This window comes from Kogia breviceps, chromosome 2 (genome assembly GCF_026419965.1).
Source record: "Kogia breviceps isolate mKogBre1 chromosome 2, mKogBre1 haplotype 1, whole genome shotgun sequence".
NCBI lineage: Eukaryota > Metazoa > Chordata > Mammalia > Artiodactyla > Physeteridae > Kogia > Kogia breviceps.
In genome coordinates, this window is record NC_081311.1 from 12976708 (window position 1) to 12995840 (window position 19133).

Genomic DNA, 19133 nt, shown 5'->3' on the forward strand with positions numbered 1-19133 from the left:
AGAGTAACTTGTGAAAGAAAATGTCTCTCTTTTAAATTTTAGGTTCAAATAAATGATGGAATTAAAAATGATGTTCAAATGCCTAAATAATTATTTTAAAGATAATCATAAAATGTCATTTAATGTCTCAATACCAAATGGGTAGATATTGGATTGGAAAATTTGGCATTTTAGGATTTTGGAGAATTGAAGAAGGTATTTACAGCTTATGGGCTTTAAAACCGTAATGTCATGATGAATTTGGTTAATGTTATTAAGAACCGCATCTTAAGTATCTATTCTGTAGTTAATATATTAAGTTTATTAGTACAGCTGTCTGTTGGATTTTATTTTTAACCTGGCAGGAGCATATTCATTTTCATCTAAATTTAATCTAAATGCTCAAATTTATTTTCAAATGCTTTACTTAGTTAATTATGCAGACATATCTTGCTAATGCAGCAAACAACTCTATCCAAGATATACTTTGGATACCTAATTATCCATAAGAATTAAAAATTATTTGATTAAAACAAATCACTCCCATTAAGAATCAAACCCTCTATTTTTCTCTCCTAAATTCACACCCGGACATATCCTTGTTCATGATATTTACCACCAGTGGGGATTTTCCCAGGGGGATGAGGACACAGTGGGAGAGCCCTGAGATGGAGGTCTGGGGCTAGGTACCGGGAGGGTTTCTCTGAAGGGCATCCTTCTAGGGTTTGTTAGTTTTAGGGATATTAAAATATACTGATTAATCTAATGCTTTCCTAATGTTTTGGATTATTCTATGTGTGACAAAAACAAAGAAAAGTCTTCTAAGGGGTATTTAAGTTAAGCAAATAAATTCTAGCTACATCAAGTTAGTGAATCAAGATGTTTTTGTCTTTCCTTTCCTGCCTTGGCGGGTCTGATAAAATCAGAAACTTCTCAACTCTTTGGATTTTTAAGTAGGAAAGAAAGACCAGATTTAGGCCTGGATGCCTCTCTCTGGGCCCACTGAACCCGAAACAAGTGGCTGTGGATTGCAGAAACAAGAGTTTCTTTGTCATCTTCATTAATCAAACCCACCAAGCCAGATGAATGGGAGGCATTTTTTTTAAGTAAAATAATTCACTAGAATTTGGATGTGTTTCTCTTTAATTAATTTGATGAGCCCCAAGTCCGAGGACTTGTCAAACACCTGGTATTAACCCTGTGCTACTGACCTAGGGAAAGGCAAAGGGATGGACAGGGGAACGAGCTGAATGGGAGGCCTTTTCTGTGCAGCCTGTGCTCCAGATGAAAAGAATCATTACCACAATGATACTTCTAATTATACTGTCATTAGGATATGTCTTCGGTTTGCCGTGGGGCTGGGAGCCTTGCCTTTAGACAACATGATCCAGGAGATGGGGAAAGCGGGGAGGCCTGGAAGGCACTTAACCCTTTCACTAGATGCACACAGCTCACATCCTCAAATCATGGAACGCAAGAGTGTCCTTCCCACCTGACGTGTAAAATGTGTCCAAACAAGTGACACATGTGTTGCTGTGAGAAAACGTATCAGTGAGGGGATGATCACACAGCCATCACCCATATCATACGTGGCATTTCCAGTCTCTCATGTCCCAAAGTTCCACCCAAGCTCAGCCAACGGACACCTTGTTTACTGTGGAACGTATCGATCTAACCGCCTCCGCACCACTGGATAACAAATGACCAAGCATTTGTATTGCTTTAGTATGCTTTAGTATTCTTAATTCTCATGTGTGTTTACAAAAGCAAAACTGGGTACTGCAGAGTTAAGGGTATAGGGCAATGTGTCTGTCCTCAGAAGGGTGCAGCTCAGAAGGGGAAAGTATAGGCTTTGGTGTTTGATGGATCTGGATTTGAATCTCAGCCTGTTAACTTGCTAGATCTTTGGCCTTGAATAGATTACAAATTTCTCAGAGTAGATTGCCTCGGCTGTTAAATGGGGATTCATTATAGTACCTACTTCACAGAGCTATTTGGAGGAATACATGATAATTCATGTACACTTCTAAACAGTACTCAGAAAATATGTAGCAAACACTTAAGAGGATGGTTGTAAAGTGGTAGTTTTTTAAAGTTTTCTTAAAGTGAGTCTACTTTCCCCAGAAATTATCAATCTATCAGAAGTACCTGATAGCCTTTTTTTTTTTTTTTTTTTTTTGCGGTATGCGGACCTCTCACTGTTGTGGCCTCTCCCGTTGCGGAGCACAGGCTCCGGACGCACAGGCTCAGCGGCCATGGCTCACGGGCTTAGTTGCTCCGCGGCATGTGGGATCTTCCCGGACCAGGGCACGAACCCGTGTCTCCTGCATCGGCAGGCGGATTCTCAACCACACTATCAGGGAAGCCCCCTGATAGCCTTTTGATGAAGAAACCTATTCTGAGGTTAAGGGCTAAGTGACTTTCTGTAGATTCCAGTTGCAAAGTGCCTAAAGGAGGCTGGTTGGTGAACTAAAGTCTTTATTTTCTAAGTCTGCTTTGAATGCCACAAGCTCCTCAAAACTGTTTTGGAATAAGCACCCAGTGAGACACAATTTCCCAATGAGATAGCATGCTTTATGTTGGTGACATTTGGATAGTGAGAATGATACTGTTAGGAAGAATCTTGACTACCTGGGGGACTTTATTCAGGATACTGAACCCCAAATAGGGTCATGGATTTTAGCATGAATAAGTCTGATCCTGGGCTTCCCTGGTGGCACAGTGGTGAAGAATCCGCCTGCCAATGCAGGGGACACGGGTTTGAACCCTGGTCCAGGCAGATCCCACATGCCGTGGAGCAACTAAGCCCGTGGGCTACAACTGAGCCTGCGCTCTAGAGCCCGCGTGCCACAACTACTGAGCCTGTGTGCCACAACTACTGAAGCCTGCGTGCCTAGAGCCCATGTTCCACAAGAGAAGCCACCACCATGAGAAGCCTGCGCACCTCAACGAAGAGTAGCCCCCACTTGCTGCAACTAGAGAAAGCCTGCGTGCGGCAGTGAAGACCCAACACAGCCAAAAATAAATAAATTAAAAAAAAATAAATCCGATCCTGTTGATATCTTTTAAAAACTGTGTCTACCCCCAGCCTTCAGCTGAAGCTGAGATTCTAAAAAACGTTTTATTTCATATATTCTTCATACATATAAATGGATTTAATGTGTAGGATGAGAATTTGAGCTATTGGGAAGAAAAGCACTATTTATATTAAAAGTATTCTTATACTTCATCGCTATTCTTCTTAGGATAGCAAACATATATATGTTTGTATTGAACAATAGTCTAGAGAAACCACAATTTAAACTATTTCAAAATAAGTCAGTCCTGAATTTCGTACTTAGAGGGTGTGGATTTTTCATGACACATAATGAAAAGCATATATTGGGAGGATTTATTGTCCTGACAAATACTACTCAGGATCTACTGTGGTGAGTGGTTTGCGGCTGGGATAAAGCAAGCATGAAGGGGAGCGGCTGTCATCAGAGGACACACACGTACACTTTCTCTCTCTTTATGCAAATTTTATACAAAATACACATATGCAAATATATGTTGATATATACATCTCAGACAGTGGTATAACTACATATAAGCACATTCCAGATAATTATTGACCACTAAAAAAATATTCAGCATTTTTGTCATACTATTCTAACTCAGTAAAGGGATTTTCATTAGGTGAAATTATTATTATTTATTTTTAAGTCCTTGCTATGATTATTTTAACGTTTATACATCTTGAGTGTTTTGGTATCATGCTAAAGTCATATTATTCTGAACTCTGAAGGATCGCTAAATCCAGGATCTAGTTAATTTCTACGACCATTGTAAAGATGACATTGTATTGCTATGCATTTTAATTAAAATGGCAGACTTTGTTTAATCCTTTTATTAAAAAATCTCCCTACAATGCAAATAAAAGTTTATGCAAGAAAGCAGTTAATTTTTTAGATGTTTGGATATCATTTCTGTTCAAATCTCATAAATGGAGCCCTCCATCAATCCATTTTTTCCTTAGAAGGCATTTTTCCACCTATTTTGTACAAAAAGTAGAGCCTGGAATTTGCTTTAAGTATAATTAGGGCCCTAAAACGTATGGTTGCGCTCTGAAAGCTATATCTCCGAGCTCTTTTGCAATACAAGTTAATTAACTGGATTTAGATATTTGCAAGATGATATATTTAATGGGATTACTGCTCATATAATGTTCTCAGTGACTGATTTGCAATCTAAGCTCACGGATCCGAGTGCTGAATTTCCAGCTCTTTGAGAGTTAATGTTGTGTTAAAGGAAAGTACAATTTGAACCTCATTGTTCATGAATAGGTGAGTTATTCCTGTGAAATGGAGCTGGGCCCTACAAGGGCTGCAGCGGGCAGATGCGTGATCAGGAGCTCAGAAACCATCACATTCCAGCCACTGCCCCAGGTAGCTGGATCCCCACACCTGAAATCCTGACAAGTTCAAGGCAATTGTGTGTCTGTCAAAATATAATGGCCCATTATTCACCGTCTGTCTCCCAAGTGGGATCAGTTAGATGCTTCTGCTCCACGGGCTTAAAGATAAACACCCATGTTTTGGTTGGTTGAGAGTTAAAATGAAACCATACATAACCATTCTGTATCCCTAGACCTGACCATTGTGAGCACTAAATGTTCTAAACCCACCTTTCAATGCAGTCATTCAAAATATTTGTGATTATTTTATCAGACTAGGTGGAAAGGCAAGTAATAATTTGCTTTGAAGGAGGATCAGTAGAAAAATGTCAGCCTTCCAAAAAAAAAATCTCTTCCTAGTCCTGTCTGCCTTTGTCTTATTCTCTCTTTTTTTTGTTAAGCAAATATATTTCTGCCCATCAGTTGGGCTCCCTCTAATGTTATGGCTTCAGCCACTGAACATGATATCACTAATGAATATAATTTAAATCTTCCTGATTGGAGGACTACATAAAAATAGCATTTTAACTAAAATGTTGAAAATTTTATTAAATGTATAAATATTAGCTCAGTCAAATTACTATTAAGAGAAAATGTAAATCCTTCCTTGGTTGGAAGGCTATATCGTAACACATCCAGTTTCTCGTTTTCGTGGGGACTTAGTGAGTGAACGGTTCTTTGTATTTGACCCAATGAGATCATTTCCAGAGATCCAGAGATGCAGTCTGTGCCTCGTATCTGAGCTTCCAGCTCACCACTGAACTCTCTCAAGCAAAAGGATGACTTTAAAAGGAAGTGTCTTTCCATGATATAGACATGACAATTTCCCTCCGGATTTAGCTAAGTATTCATAAGGGTGAGCTGTTAGGCAAAAATGAAAGTATAATTTGAATACAGAGGTCAAAAATCAGAAACTAGAATCACCAAACGCAGAGGCTAAGTCAACGGAGAGGTCATTTGGTCTAGTTCGCTTTATGGATGAGAAGGCTGTAATCCAAAGAGGTCAAGTGCCTTACTGGATGGTCCAGACTGAATGGAGAGGCATATAAAGAAGGGAAAAAGTCTTTTACTCTTTCTTCTCGAATACCCTACAACATTTTGTAGAAGAAGCTCACAGGCACACACTCGTACAGTTCCCCTCTGTAAACCTGCCACAGACACCTGTAAATGGGCAAGCCCTTCGCCGGTAACGGCTGGGGCTAGCACCTACCTCAGCAGCCCTGCAGTGATTTGGGGTCTCGCTCTGAGGCCTCCTAACTTGAACTCTTGGGGTATGCGCCCACCCCCTCTACCCCTCCCCCCGCCCTTCTAATTTGCCCAGAAGCTTAGGGGTTTTCTAAGCCCCAGAAGCCTTCTTTCCCAACCCACATTGGATGAGGCATCACTGCTTTTCTGTATGTTTATGTGTTTCCGCTTTGGAGGTTCACGAAAAGAACTATTTTCCCACCTTATTGAATTTTTCCGAAGTCAAGGTGGTTGGATACGACCTCCTAGCGCTTTTCACCTCATGAACCTCTACGCTTCCTCTAGATCTCAGCTCATTTTCAAGCCTTTCTTGACCTTCACAACAAGGTCAATCCCGCTAGCGCAGGGTTCCATCACATCATGTATCTTTCCTTTGCAGCACTCAACATAATTGTAATTTTTTAAAAAATTAATTAATTATTTCTGGCTGTGTTGGGTCTTCGTTTCTGTGGGTGGGCTTTCTCCAGTTGTGGCGAGTGGGGGCCACTCTTCATCGCGGTGCACGGCCCTCTCACTGTTGTGGCCTCTCCCGCTGCGGAGCACAGGCTCCGGACGCGCAGGCTCAGTAGTTGTGGCTCACGGGCCTAGCCGCTCCGCGGCATGTGGGATCTTCCCGGACCAGGGCACGAACCCGTGTCCCCTGCACCGGCAGGCGGATTCTTAACCACTGCGCCACCAGGGAAGCCCTAATTGTAATTTTATACGTATTTATGCGCTATTTCTAATATAACTTTCTATTTTGAAGTAAAAACTCACAAGATTTTGGAAAAGTTCTACCGAGAATTCTTGTGTGCTCTTCACCCAGATTCTCTGCTGATAACATAAATGATAATATGGGGTATAACTGCAGTATATTGTTAAAGCCGGGTCCCGACATGGTGCAATATTATTAATTCAGGTAAAAATCTTAACTTGGATTTCAACAGTATTTACATGAATATTGTGTGTGTTGATTTAGATTTAGATTTCTAGAATTTTAGATTCTAGAAACTCTCGCTACAATCAGGGTACAGAGCTGTTCCTTCACCACAAAGAAACTCCCTTGATCGCTGCACCCTTTCTCCTGCTCTAACCCCTGGCAACCAATGACCTGTTCTCTATTACTGCAGTTTTACAACATTGGGAATGTTATGTAAATGGAACCATACAGTGTGTAACTCTTTACGAATGGCTTTTCACACTCAGCATAATCCATCCAGGTTGTTTGCGTCGATCAATCATTTGACCCCTTTTACTACTGAGTAATATTCCTTGGTATGGATGTACCACACTTTGTTTATCCATTCACCTGTTCAAGGATATTTGGGTTGTTTCCAGGTTAGGGTTATTACTATAAACTTACACAAACATTCGTGTAGAGGTTTTTGCATGAACATACATTTTCATTTCTCTTGCATAAATGCCCAGGCATGTGACTGAAAGGGTGTATGTTGTGTGTATGTTTACAAGAAACTGCCAAGCTGTTTTCTAGCAAGCCTGTACCATGTTACATCCCCACCAGCAGCGTATGAGATGTGGTCTAGTTGCTTTACATCCTCATCAGCACTTGGTATCAACAGTGTTTTTTATTATTATTATTATTTTAATAATTCTAATAGGTGTGGAGTGGTATCTCATTATGCCTCTATTTTTATGTACATAACCTTAATGGCTAATGATGTTGAACACCTTTCCATGTGCTCTTTTGCCAGTTATATGTCCTGTTTGGTGAAACATCTGTACAAGTCTTACCCATTTTCTAATTGGGTTGTTTGTTTTCTTACTGTTGAATTTAGAGTGTTTTTTATATATTTTGGATACAAGTCCTTTGTCAAATATGTGATGTGCACATATTTTATTCCAGTCTGAGGCATATCATTTTATTTTCTTAAGAGGGTGTTTTGAAGAGCAAAATTCTTAATTTTGGTTAAGTCCAGTTTATCTATTTTTTCTTTTATGGATCATGCATTTGATATCATGGCTGAGATATCCGTGTCTAAGAAAACTTTGCCCAATCCTTGGTCACAAAACCCCCAGGTGATTCTCTCCAGTTGGAGCATCAAGAGTTGGGCCAGCTTAGGGTCCTTTCGTATGCAAATATCTATGATGGGTTCAAAGGAAGCACCGAGTCCTTTAGTTCATTACAACAAACAGAGAGTTAGGGCCTCCTAAATGCAAAGTGTTGTTGGCTGCAGAGATGACATTGACTTTGCCTTTGCAAATGTACAGTCGGGTAGGAGTGGGATCTCCAGTGAATAAATGGCTGTAATAAGGGTGATCAAGGAAGGTCTCTATTGGCAAAGTAGGCCAAGGTCACAGCTGTGAGGGGAATTGGGAAGTCTCCATGGACCAATGGGATTTGGTAACCAATAGGAGGACGTCAGCAGGCAGAAGGTGGGAGTGGAGAGGGGACTTCTGATGAAAAGGACAAGGTAAACAGAACTTGCAGATAGAAAGTACACAGTGTGTTCAAGACAACACAAAGCATCCAGTTTCAGAGTGGAAGAGGAAGGGGAAGGTGATGGGAAGGTGGTTTGTGAGCATGTACGAAGGCTTTGAAAGGCAAGCAGAAGTCTTTCTACTTAATATTCTAGGAATAGATGGAACCAAAATGAGAACTTTTGGCCAGAAGATGGACTAGATATACTTTCGACTTGGGAATATATAGCTGGCATGGGGCGTGAGATGGTTCTTGGACTGGGGCGGGGAGAGAACACTGGCTGCTATGACAACCCAGGTAAGCAGCCTTTTCTTCGTTACTTGTGTGTGATGGGTGCTAACTCATTATAGCTTCATGGGAAAGAGGAAGAATGATAAATAGGACCTGGGAGTTGAATACTCCTATGAATTATCTGTTAATGAATGAAAGATGTGTTTCTTGAAACAGGCTTGCATTTGTCCAAAATATTAGTTATCCAAACAAGATTTTGAGCAACAAGAAAAATTATGCGGACTTCCCTGGTGGTGCAGTGGTTGAGAGTCCGCCTGCCGATGCAGGGGACGCGGGTTCGTGCCCCGGTCTGGGAGGATCCCATGTGCCGCGGAGCGGCTGGGCCCGTGGGCCATGGCCTCTGAGCCTGTGCATCCGGAGCCTGTGCTCCGCAATAGGAGGGGCCGCGACAGTGAGAGGCCCGCGTACCGCAAAAAAAAAAAAAAAAAAAAGAAAAAGAAAAATTATGCATGTGTTAAAATGATGTTATAAAAGGCCATTAGTTATATGGTATATCCCAACTGTGCAAAAAGCCTCCAATTGTTGTATGTAAAAGAGCTAATTCTACTGCTCCCAGCTTTCAAAACCAGGACATTATAGCTTCTCTAAAATTGAAGGAGTTTATAAAAAACTAAAAATAGAACTACCATAGGACCCAGCAATCCCACTACTGGGCATATACCCTGAGAAAACCATAATTCAAAAAGAGTCATGTACCAAAATGTTCATTGCAGGTCTATTTACAATAGCCAGGACATGGAAGCAGCCTAAATGTCAGATAGACAGATGAATGGATAAAGAAGATGTGGAACATATACACAATGGAATATTACTCAGTCATAAATAGAAATGAAATTTAGTTATTAGTGAAGTGGATGGACCTAGAATCTGTCATACAGAGTGAAGTAAGTCAGAAAGAGAAAAACAAATACCATATGCAAACACATATATATGGAATCTAGAAAAAATGGTTCTGAAGAACCTAAGGGCAGGACAGGAATAAAGATGCAGACATACAGAGTGGACTTCAGGACACAGGGAGGGGGAAGGGTACGCTGGGACGAAGTGAGAGAGTGGCATGGACATATATACACTACCAAATGTAAAATAGATAGCTAGTGGGAAGCAGCCGCATAGCACAGGGAGATCAGCTCGGTGCTTTGTGACCACCTAGAGGGGTGGGATAGGGAGGGTGAGAGGGAGACGCAAGAGGGAGGAGATACAGGGTTATATGTATATGTATAGCTGATTCACTTTGTTATGCAGCAGAAACTAGAACAACAAGGTAAAGCAATTATACTCCAATAAAGATGTTAAAAAAAAAAAATTGCAGGTGTTTATACTTGGGTTGAGACCAAATTCTATTTAGGGGAAAGTATCTGCACGTGCACTGTAAAAAGCACAGTCCCTCCTAGTGATCTTGGAAAAGGTGATAGCTATCCATGGAAACTGCAACATGACTCACGGCAAGTTCAACCTGAGCCAATGTCATTGGGTACAGAATCTTTTCCATGACATGATATCTAGGAAATTACTGAACTCTAAAGACAAAATTATGGATTTATTTTCTCAAAAAAATAAAAATAAAAAGGAAATGAAGGAAGGAGGAAAGGAAGAGAGGGAAGGTGGGAAGGAAGGAAGGAAGGAAGGAAGGAAGGAAGGAAGGAAGGAAGGAAGGAAGGAAAGAAAAAAGGGAGGGAGAAAAAAGAAAAGAAAACCCTTTAGTCTTACACATTTCCATAAAGTACACCTGTACTCCTCCAATTGTCAAACGCTGAGAGATGGCTTTAATAAAGAGTATGGAATTATTCATCTTGTTACTTGTGAGAAGTCAATCTAATCATTTTTTGAGAGAGAGGGTCCCACAACTGCACACATCCAGGGGGCAGTGTCTATACTCCTTGGCGTCTCTCACTTTAGACTTCAAGCAAATTCTGTATCTTAATTTCAAAGATCCTAAAATATAGGTCCCCATATGATTTTTTTTTTCTCCAAAATCTTACACCACTGAGCCTTCCCAGCTGTTAGAAAGACATCGACTCTCAACATCATCAGAGATGAGGATTCCTAGTCTTATTTTTAAAGGACCAGGAGAGAGGAAACCACTCTCAGAATTTTTGGAAACCAGCACACCAGGAACAAAATAACCCATTAAAATTCAACACAATACCCTGGATTCCTGTTAGTCATTTTTGAAAAGAGAAATGGGCATTGGTTACACAAAGATAAGGCCAAGATGCTTAACAGCAGGTAATTGAGATCCTCTGTAGCAAGTGGAAGGAGGAAATGGGGGCCCAGTAGAGACAACTTTAGACTTTGCCAGGGGGAAGCATGTCACCTCCAACCAGCGTGCACCATGGCTTGTCTCTCTGTCGCCACCAGTTTAAACAAACTGTTTAGTGTCCTTGTGAATTTGTATCCTGAGATGGTAGGAAAGAACAGTCCTTCTGTGTATCAACGAGCAAGTGGTCAGGTCACTCCTGCAAGCAAATACTTTAAAAAATAACACTACCAAGGCTCTGCCTCTGCCTGAAGCAAGCACGCATTAACTCCTTCAGAGAAGGGGCTGAAAAGCTTACATTCAGGATACATTAATCTGAAAACAAGTGTACTTTTGTGTCTGGGGAGGATTCTTTTCATTGCCATCAATTTAGTACATCGATAGACGGAGATTCTAGCTTCGCTATCAGGTTGCCCTCCGAGCCGAGACCCCTCCGAGGGCCATGCTGAGTGAAACTGTGTATCCTCTCTGATTTCTCCCCATCATCAGGAACACTCTTATTTCCCTTTCCCTTCAGTAACCTGCTCTGAGTTTCTTGGGAGGAAAAATGACCTCCAGGTAATATGAATAGTTATTCAGCTCTGTTGATGGTATGTGAACTGGGGGCAAAAGAAACACACACACACAACACATTGCAATAACAACAAAAAGCATTTTGCCCTTTTGCACCAACACTTCATGGTATCGTATCACAGACTTTGGCACTCTGGGGGTGACATCTAGGCACTTGCAGGCTGATAGTACTTTTCTCCCATGCTGTGAGTTTTCTGAAGATGCTACCATGCTTTGAGTTAAATTCTACTGATGTTGGGGAAAAAAGTGATTGTTTGCAACTTGTGCTCTTTGGGTGATCGGAACCCTGTGTGGACATTCAGGGGTTTTGTTTTGTTTTAATGCCTTTGTTGTCTCAGTAGTTAGAAGAGTTGGAAGTATCTACAAAGGAATTTCTATCTTTTACATTTGTAATACTTAGAGCATCGCATACTTCAAATGTTTCATTGTTAATTATAATTCCAAAATAATACTATTAATGGATTGAGGAGTTACCCTGGGCCAATACAGAGCGAGACACTTTGCCTAAATTCGTTCTAATCCGCATCATATACTCCAACATGTCAGAGGTGACAACAGTGAGTCAGGAAGGTTTGGTGACCTGCTCATCCAACGCAGTTCATTTGTGGCCACGGAGGCAGCTCCAAAGCCACGTCCTTCCACCACATGACGCTATCCAAGGGTGAATGTTGGAAATTTCAACAGAGCTTCATCAGCCAGGTAGTTTTCAAGCTTGTGATTCAAAAAAAGGGAGTTAAAGTTATTGGTCCCCTTCTGTTGGGGTTTTTTGGTTTTGTTTAAACAAAAAGAAAAGGATAATGGATTGGAAGGGGCTTAACGTTGTAAGTTCTAGGCCTGTGTTTTCAACAACCGTTTGCTTCCAAAATTGTCCATGTTTCCAAATTCTAGTTCTGGAAAACTCAAATTATCCAATCAAAGATGAGGTTATCGATGCAGGGTGTGGTGTGGCTCAAAACTCTGTTCCCCTTTATTCTTGGAAAATGTGCACCCCAGAAGCTAGAAATGTCATCAATTGACAGATCGGAAAGGGCCCTTAGCCAGGTTGAATCCAACCACTTTCACTTCCCACAGATGGGAAGCTGCCGTTCAAGGCCGCTGACTGGACTAGGACCTGGGTACCCTGCCTCCCTCTCACCATTGTAGAGATTGTTTGGGGACTGCTCAAAACAGGGTGCTTGCCTTCCTCTCGCTGTCCCTTGACCACCCCCTTCCTTCCCTTGCCTTGATCTCTGATGTCCTTGGTCTGACCTTTGCTGATCACTATCTTGAAATTACTTTCCTTCTTGACAAAGGCCCCAGATGTGACCCCACGAGCAGGAAAGCCCATCTCCTCTACCGCAGCAGCCTGCCTCCTCAGCCCTGAAAATTGAATTTTAAAAGCACTTTGCAAGTCTTGTTGAGTTAATCCCCATAATCTTGGGGAATGGAGGTCACTATTAATTTCCCCATTTCACTCCTTGAGTGAGGAAATCCAGAAGCCAAAGTTTCAAGGGTTTCCCAGAATCACTGGGCACTTTCCTTCCCGAGGAGGAGCGGCTGAGGGGGAGTATAGGGCCCAGCCCTCTGCTGCTAGACTCTGGCTCTCCCCTGTCTGACTTCTTCTTGGGCTTCTGGGCTCTCCCAGGTGTGCTGGCGCCTGTCCCCTGGTGAGTGGGGAAAGGGATGGAGGAGAATCGTCTTTCCCATCACTGCTCAGGGGACTTCCTAGGTTTTCTTTCATTCATTTAACAAATATTTGCCAAGTGTCTTCCAAGCACTGGGCCTTATGATAAATGCTAGGGATATAGTAGGAGAACAGACATGTTCATTATACTCATGTGTTCTGTAAAACTCAGAATTTTGGCCATTTATTCTTTCATTAACTCCAGTCCTTCAGTTTACTCCCCAGTCACTGTGGGGGCACCTAATCTTTGATTTTCAGAGAGAGCTGAAGGAAGGAGGAGGTACCTTTATGTTTTCACACACATGTACTCTCCAGGGCTGGGGTGAATTTTAAGCATCAGGAAAGGATCCTCTCTGCCCCCCCAAATCTTTTAATTTCTGACTGTGATGAGCTAAATGTTTATGTCCCCCCAAAATATATGTTTTGAATCCTAACCCCCAGTGTGACGGTATTTGGAGGTGGAGCTTTGGGGATGATTATTAGGTCATAAGGGTGGAGCCCTCATGAGTGGGATTAGTGCCCTTATAAAAGGGACCCCAGAGAGCTCCTTCACCCCTTCTGCCACATGAGGACACAGTTAGAAGACTCTCTATGAACCAGGAAGTGGGCTCTCATCAGACACCAAATCTGACCATACCTTGACTTGGACTTCCAGCCCCCAGAACTGTGAGAAATAAACTTCTGTTTTTATAAGCTACCCAGTCTATGGTCTTATGTTACAGCAGCCTGAATGGACTAAGACACTGACCTTCCTAATCTGGAGGATGTGGCCAGTATCCCAGTCATGTCCCATTGCATGTTTGCAGTGCACTCATGTCCTGCCCAGGATAACTTCCTGCCTTGTGGTTTAATCCATCCAATGCTGAGTGCCTCCTGTACGCAAGCCACTTCTGTTCAAGGCATCCTTTTGATCATCTCTGTTGTTTAAAGGAAGTTTAGCGCTGTGCGCAGGGCCCTGAACACTTGTCCAGCTGCTGATTGTCAGTCAACAAATGTGCACCGTCCCTGTACAGAGGGTACAGCAGTGAACGAGGCAGACACAGTCCCTGTCTCACTCTAACTCAGTCCACAGTGGAGAGTCTAGACCTTGGCATCTTTGTTATGGCCCAGCATGATAACCAAGCAGTAGACAGCACTACAGAAGCTACCAGAGGCACCTTCTCTTAAAAAATTACGAAGTTTCCCAGTACAAAAGCAATAGGGTTCACTAGATTTTGAAAACAAAACGTAGAAAGAGGAAACATCATCAGCTCTAGTACTACTCCCTGTTCTTTCCAGTCTCTTTTCTCTGCATTTTTACATAGCTGTACTTACTACACCAGCAACTTTTATTTTTAACCCTGCTTTTTGAGAACATTGTAGCATGAATATTTTTCATGTGGTTACAAAGTCTCATTGAATATTTTTAATGACTACACAACATTCTAGGAAATCTCTCAAGGCTCCTACAGATTGTATTTCCCACAGCTGCTATAACAAATTGCTACAAACGTGGCAGCTTGGAACAGTAGAAATGTATTCTCTTACAGTTCTGGAGGACAGCCATCCAAAACCAATATCAGTGGCCGAAACCAGAGTGTCAGCCACACTATGTTTCCTCCAGAGGCTCAAAGGGAGAATCAGTTCCTTGCCTCTTCCAGCTTCCAGTGGCTTCCAGCATATCTTGGCTTATGGTCACATCACTCCAGTCTTCAGGGCCAGCATCTTTACATCTCTCTCTGTTGTGTTTTCACATAGCTTTCTCCTTTTCTGGGTGTCAAATCTTCTTTTGCCTCTCACTTTCAGGACATTTGTGATTGCATTTAGGGCCCACATGGATAATCCAGGATAATCTCCCCTTCTCAAAATCCTTAAATTACTCATATCTGCAAACACGCCATTTCCAAATCTGTAACATTTACAGATTCCAGGGTTTAGGACCTCATATCTCTGGAGGCATTATCCAGCCTACTAAATGGACAAATGAGAAAAAAATCAACAAAGGAAGAAGTAAACTTGTTGGCATGAAGGTAACTAAGGAAGGGAAACAACCTTCAGAGAAGGCAGGGATCAGGTGAGCTAAACTCCAGAGATCAGTAAGGTCTTTATAGCATAGATGGAGGAAAAAGAGGGGACCCTGATGGATGAGAAACAGTAATACTAACCCCCATTCTCCTAGCCTTTTGCAGCCTGCAGTGTGCTTTCATAACCATTCTTTCATCTTTTAGATATTCCAGAGTGTTTCTGAACCCAGACCTTGATGTCAAGTGTATGGGCCTTCATGTCACAGAAATGCCACTTCCTGCTGGGTGACTGGGAGGCAGAATTTCAACATGCCCCCTAAGACTCTTGCCTCCCTGTGTACATGTCCTATATAATCCCCTGCCCTTTAATGTAGGCGGATCTTGTGATATGATGGGATTTCACTCCCATGATGAGTGCACATTATATGGCAAAAGTGAAGGGACTTTCATAAGGTTAACAGCTGATTTCTCAGCAGAAACTCTACAACCCAGAAGGGAGTGGCATGATATATTTAAAGTCATGAAAGGGAAGAACCTACAACCAAGATTACTCTGCCCAGCAAGGATCTCATTCAGTTTGATGGAGAAATCAAAAGCTTTACAGAAAAGCAAAAGCTAAGAGAATTCAGCACCACCAAACCAGCTCTACAACAAATGCTAAAGGAACTTCTCTAAGTGGGAAACACAAGAGAAGAAAGGACCTACAAAAACAAACCCCAAACAATTAAGAAAATGGTAATAGGAACATACATATTGATAATTACCTTAAATGTGAATGGATTAAATGCTCCAACCAAAAGACACAGGCTCGCTGAATGGATACAAAAACAAGACCCATATACATGCTGTCTACAAGACACCCACTTCAGACCTAGGGACACATACAGACTGAAAGTGAGGGGATGGAAAAAGATATTCCATGCAAATGGAAATCAGAAGAAAGCTGGAGTAGCAATACTCATATCAGATAAAATAGACTTTAAAATAAAGAATGTTATAAGAGACAAGGAAGGACACTACATAATGACCAAGGGATCAATCCAAGAAGAAGATATAACAATTATAAATATATATGCACCCAACATAGGAGCACCTTAATACATAAGGCAACTGCTAACAGCTATAAAAGAGGAAATCGGCAGTAACACAATAATAGTGGGGGACTTTAACACGTTACTTACACCAATGGGCAGATCACACAGACAGAAAATTAATAAGGAAACGAAAGCTTTAAATAATACAATGGACCAAATAGATTTAATTGATATTTAATTTAACTGATATTTAATTGATATTCATAGGGCATTCCATCCAAAAACAGCAGATTACACTTTCTTCTCAAATGCACACAGAACATTCTCCAGAATCGATCGCATCTTGGGTCACAAATCAAGCCCCGGTAAATTTAAAAAATTGAAATCATATCAAGCATCTTTCTTACCACAACACTATGAGATTAGAAATCAATTACAGGGAAAAAAAACATAAAAAGCACAAACACATGGAGGCTAAACAATACGTTACTAAATAACCAAGAGATCACTGAAGAAATCAAACAGGAAATCAAAAAGTACCTAGGCACAAATGACAACGAAAACACGACAGTCCAAAACCTATGGGATGCAGCAAAAGCAGTTCTGAGAGGGAAGTTTATAGCAATACAATCCTACCTCAAGAAACAAGAAAAATCTCAAATAAGCAATCTAACCTTACAATTAAAGGAACTAGAGAAATAACAAACAAAACCCAAAGTTAGTAGAAGGAAAGAAATCACAAAGAAATAAATGAAATAGAAACAAAGAAAACAATAGCAAAGATCAATGAAACTAAAAGCTGGTTCTCTGAGAAGATAAAGAAAATTGATAAACCTTTAGCAAGACTCATGAAGTAAAAGAGGAAGAGGACGCAAATCAATAAAATTAGAAATGAAAACGGAGAAGTTACCACAGACACTGCAGAAATACAAAGCATCATAAGAGACTACTACAAGCAGCTCTATGCCAATAAAATGGACAACCTGGAAGAAATGGACAAATTCTTAGAACGGTATAACCTTCCAAGACTGAACCAGGAGGTAATAGAAAATATGAACAGGCCAATCACAAATAGTTAAATTGAAACTGTGATTAAAAATCTTCCAACAAACAGAAGTCCAGGACCAGATGGCTTCACAGGTGAATTCTATCAAACATTTAGAGAAAAGCTAACACCCATCCTTCTTAAATTCTTCCAAAAAATTGCAGAGGAAAGAACATGACCAAACTCATTCTATGAGGTCAGCATCACCCTGATACCAAAACCAGACAAAGATACTCCAAAAAAAGAAAATTACAGATCAATATCACTCATGAATATAGATGCAAAAATCCTCAACAAAATACTAGCAAACAGAACCCAACAACACATTAAAAGGATCATATACCATGATCAAGTGGGATTTATCCCAGGGATGCAAGGATTCTTCAATATATGCAAATCAATCAGTGTGATACACCATATTAACAAATTGAAGAACCCCCCCCCCCCTTGATCATCTCAATAGAGGCAGAAAAAGCTTTTGACAAAATTCAACACCCACTTTCTGGAGAGTTTTTATCATAAATGGGTGTTGAATTTTGTCAAAATTATATATATAGAGGGAACCTACCTCAACATAATAAAGGCCATATATGACAAACCCACAGCAAACATCATTCTCAATGGTGAAAAACTGAAAGCATTTCCTCTAAGATCAGGAAGAAGACAAGGATGTCCACTCTCACCACTATTATTCAACATAGTTTTGGAGGTCCTAGCCACAGCAGTCAGAGAAGAAAAAGAAATAAAAGGAATACAACCTGGAAAAGAAGAAGTAAAACTGTCACTGTTTGCAGATCACATGATACTATGCATAGAGAATCCTAAAGACGCCACCAGAAAACTACTAGAGCTAATCAATGAATCTGGTAAAGTTGCAGGATACAAAATTAATGCACAGAAAATCTCTTGCATTCCTATACACTAACAATGAAAGATCAGAAAGAGAAATTAAGGAAACAATCCCATTCTCCATTGCAACAAAGAGAATAAAATACCTAGGAATAAACCTACCTAGGGAGACAAAAGACCTGTATGCAGAAAACTATAAGACACTGAAGAAAGAAATCAAAGATGACACAAACAGATGGAGATATATACCATGTTCTTGGATTGGAAGAATCAATATTATGAAAATGACTATACTACCCAAAGCAATCTACACATTCAATGCAATCCCTATCAAATTACCAATGACATTTTTCACAGAACTAGAACAAAAAGTCTTAAAATTTGTATGGAGACACAAAAGACCCTGAATAGCCAAAGCAATCTTGAGGGAAAAAATGGAGCTGGAGGAATCAGACTCCCTCACTTCAGACTATACTACAAAGCTACAGTAATCAAGACAACATGGTACTGGCACAAAAACAGAAATATAGATCAATGGAACAGGATAGAAAGCCCAGAGGTAAACCCACGCACCTGTGGTCAACTAATCTATGATAAAGGAGGCAAGGATGTACAATGGAGAAAAGACAGTCTCTTCAATAAGTGGTGCTGGGAAAACTGGACAGTTACATGTAAAAGAATGAAATTAGAACACTCTCTAACACTATACACAAAGTTAAACACAGAATGGATTAAAGACCTAAATGTAAGACCGAACACTATAGAACTCTTAGAGGAAAACATAGGAAGAACACTCTTTGACATAAATCACAGCAAAATCTTTTTTGAGCCACTTCCCAGAGTAATGGAAATAAAAACAAAAATAAACAAATGGGACCTAATGAAACTTAAAAGATTTTGCACAGCAAAGGAAATTATAAACGAGACTAAAAGACAACCCTCAGAATGGGAGAAAATATTTGCAAATGAATCAATGGTCAAAAAATTAATCTTCAAAATATGTAAACAGCTCATGCAGCTCAATATTAAAAAAACAAAATACCCAATCAAAAAGTGGATAGAAAACCTAAATAGACATTTCTCCAAAGAAGACATACAGATGACCAAGAGGCACATGAAAAGCTTCTCAACATCACTAATAATTAGAGAAATGCAAATTAAAACTACAGTGAGGTATCACCTCACACCAGTTAGAATTGTCATCATCAGAAAATCTACAAACAACAAATGTTGGAGAGGGTGTGGAGAAAAGGGAACCTTCTTGCATTGTTCGTGGGAATGTAAATTGATACAGCCACCTCGGAGAACAGTATGGAGGTTCCTTAAAAACTAAAAAT

General features: G+C 40.6%; 1 protein-coding gene across 2 annotated transcripts in view; it reads left to right on the forward strand.

Moving 5' to 3' along the window:
- RAB11FIP2 (RAB11 family interacting protein 2) overlaps window positions 1-19133 on the forward strand; it is a 133487-nt gene that overhangs the window by 75805 nt on the left and 38549 nt on the right. The window lies entirely within an intron of this gene.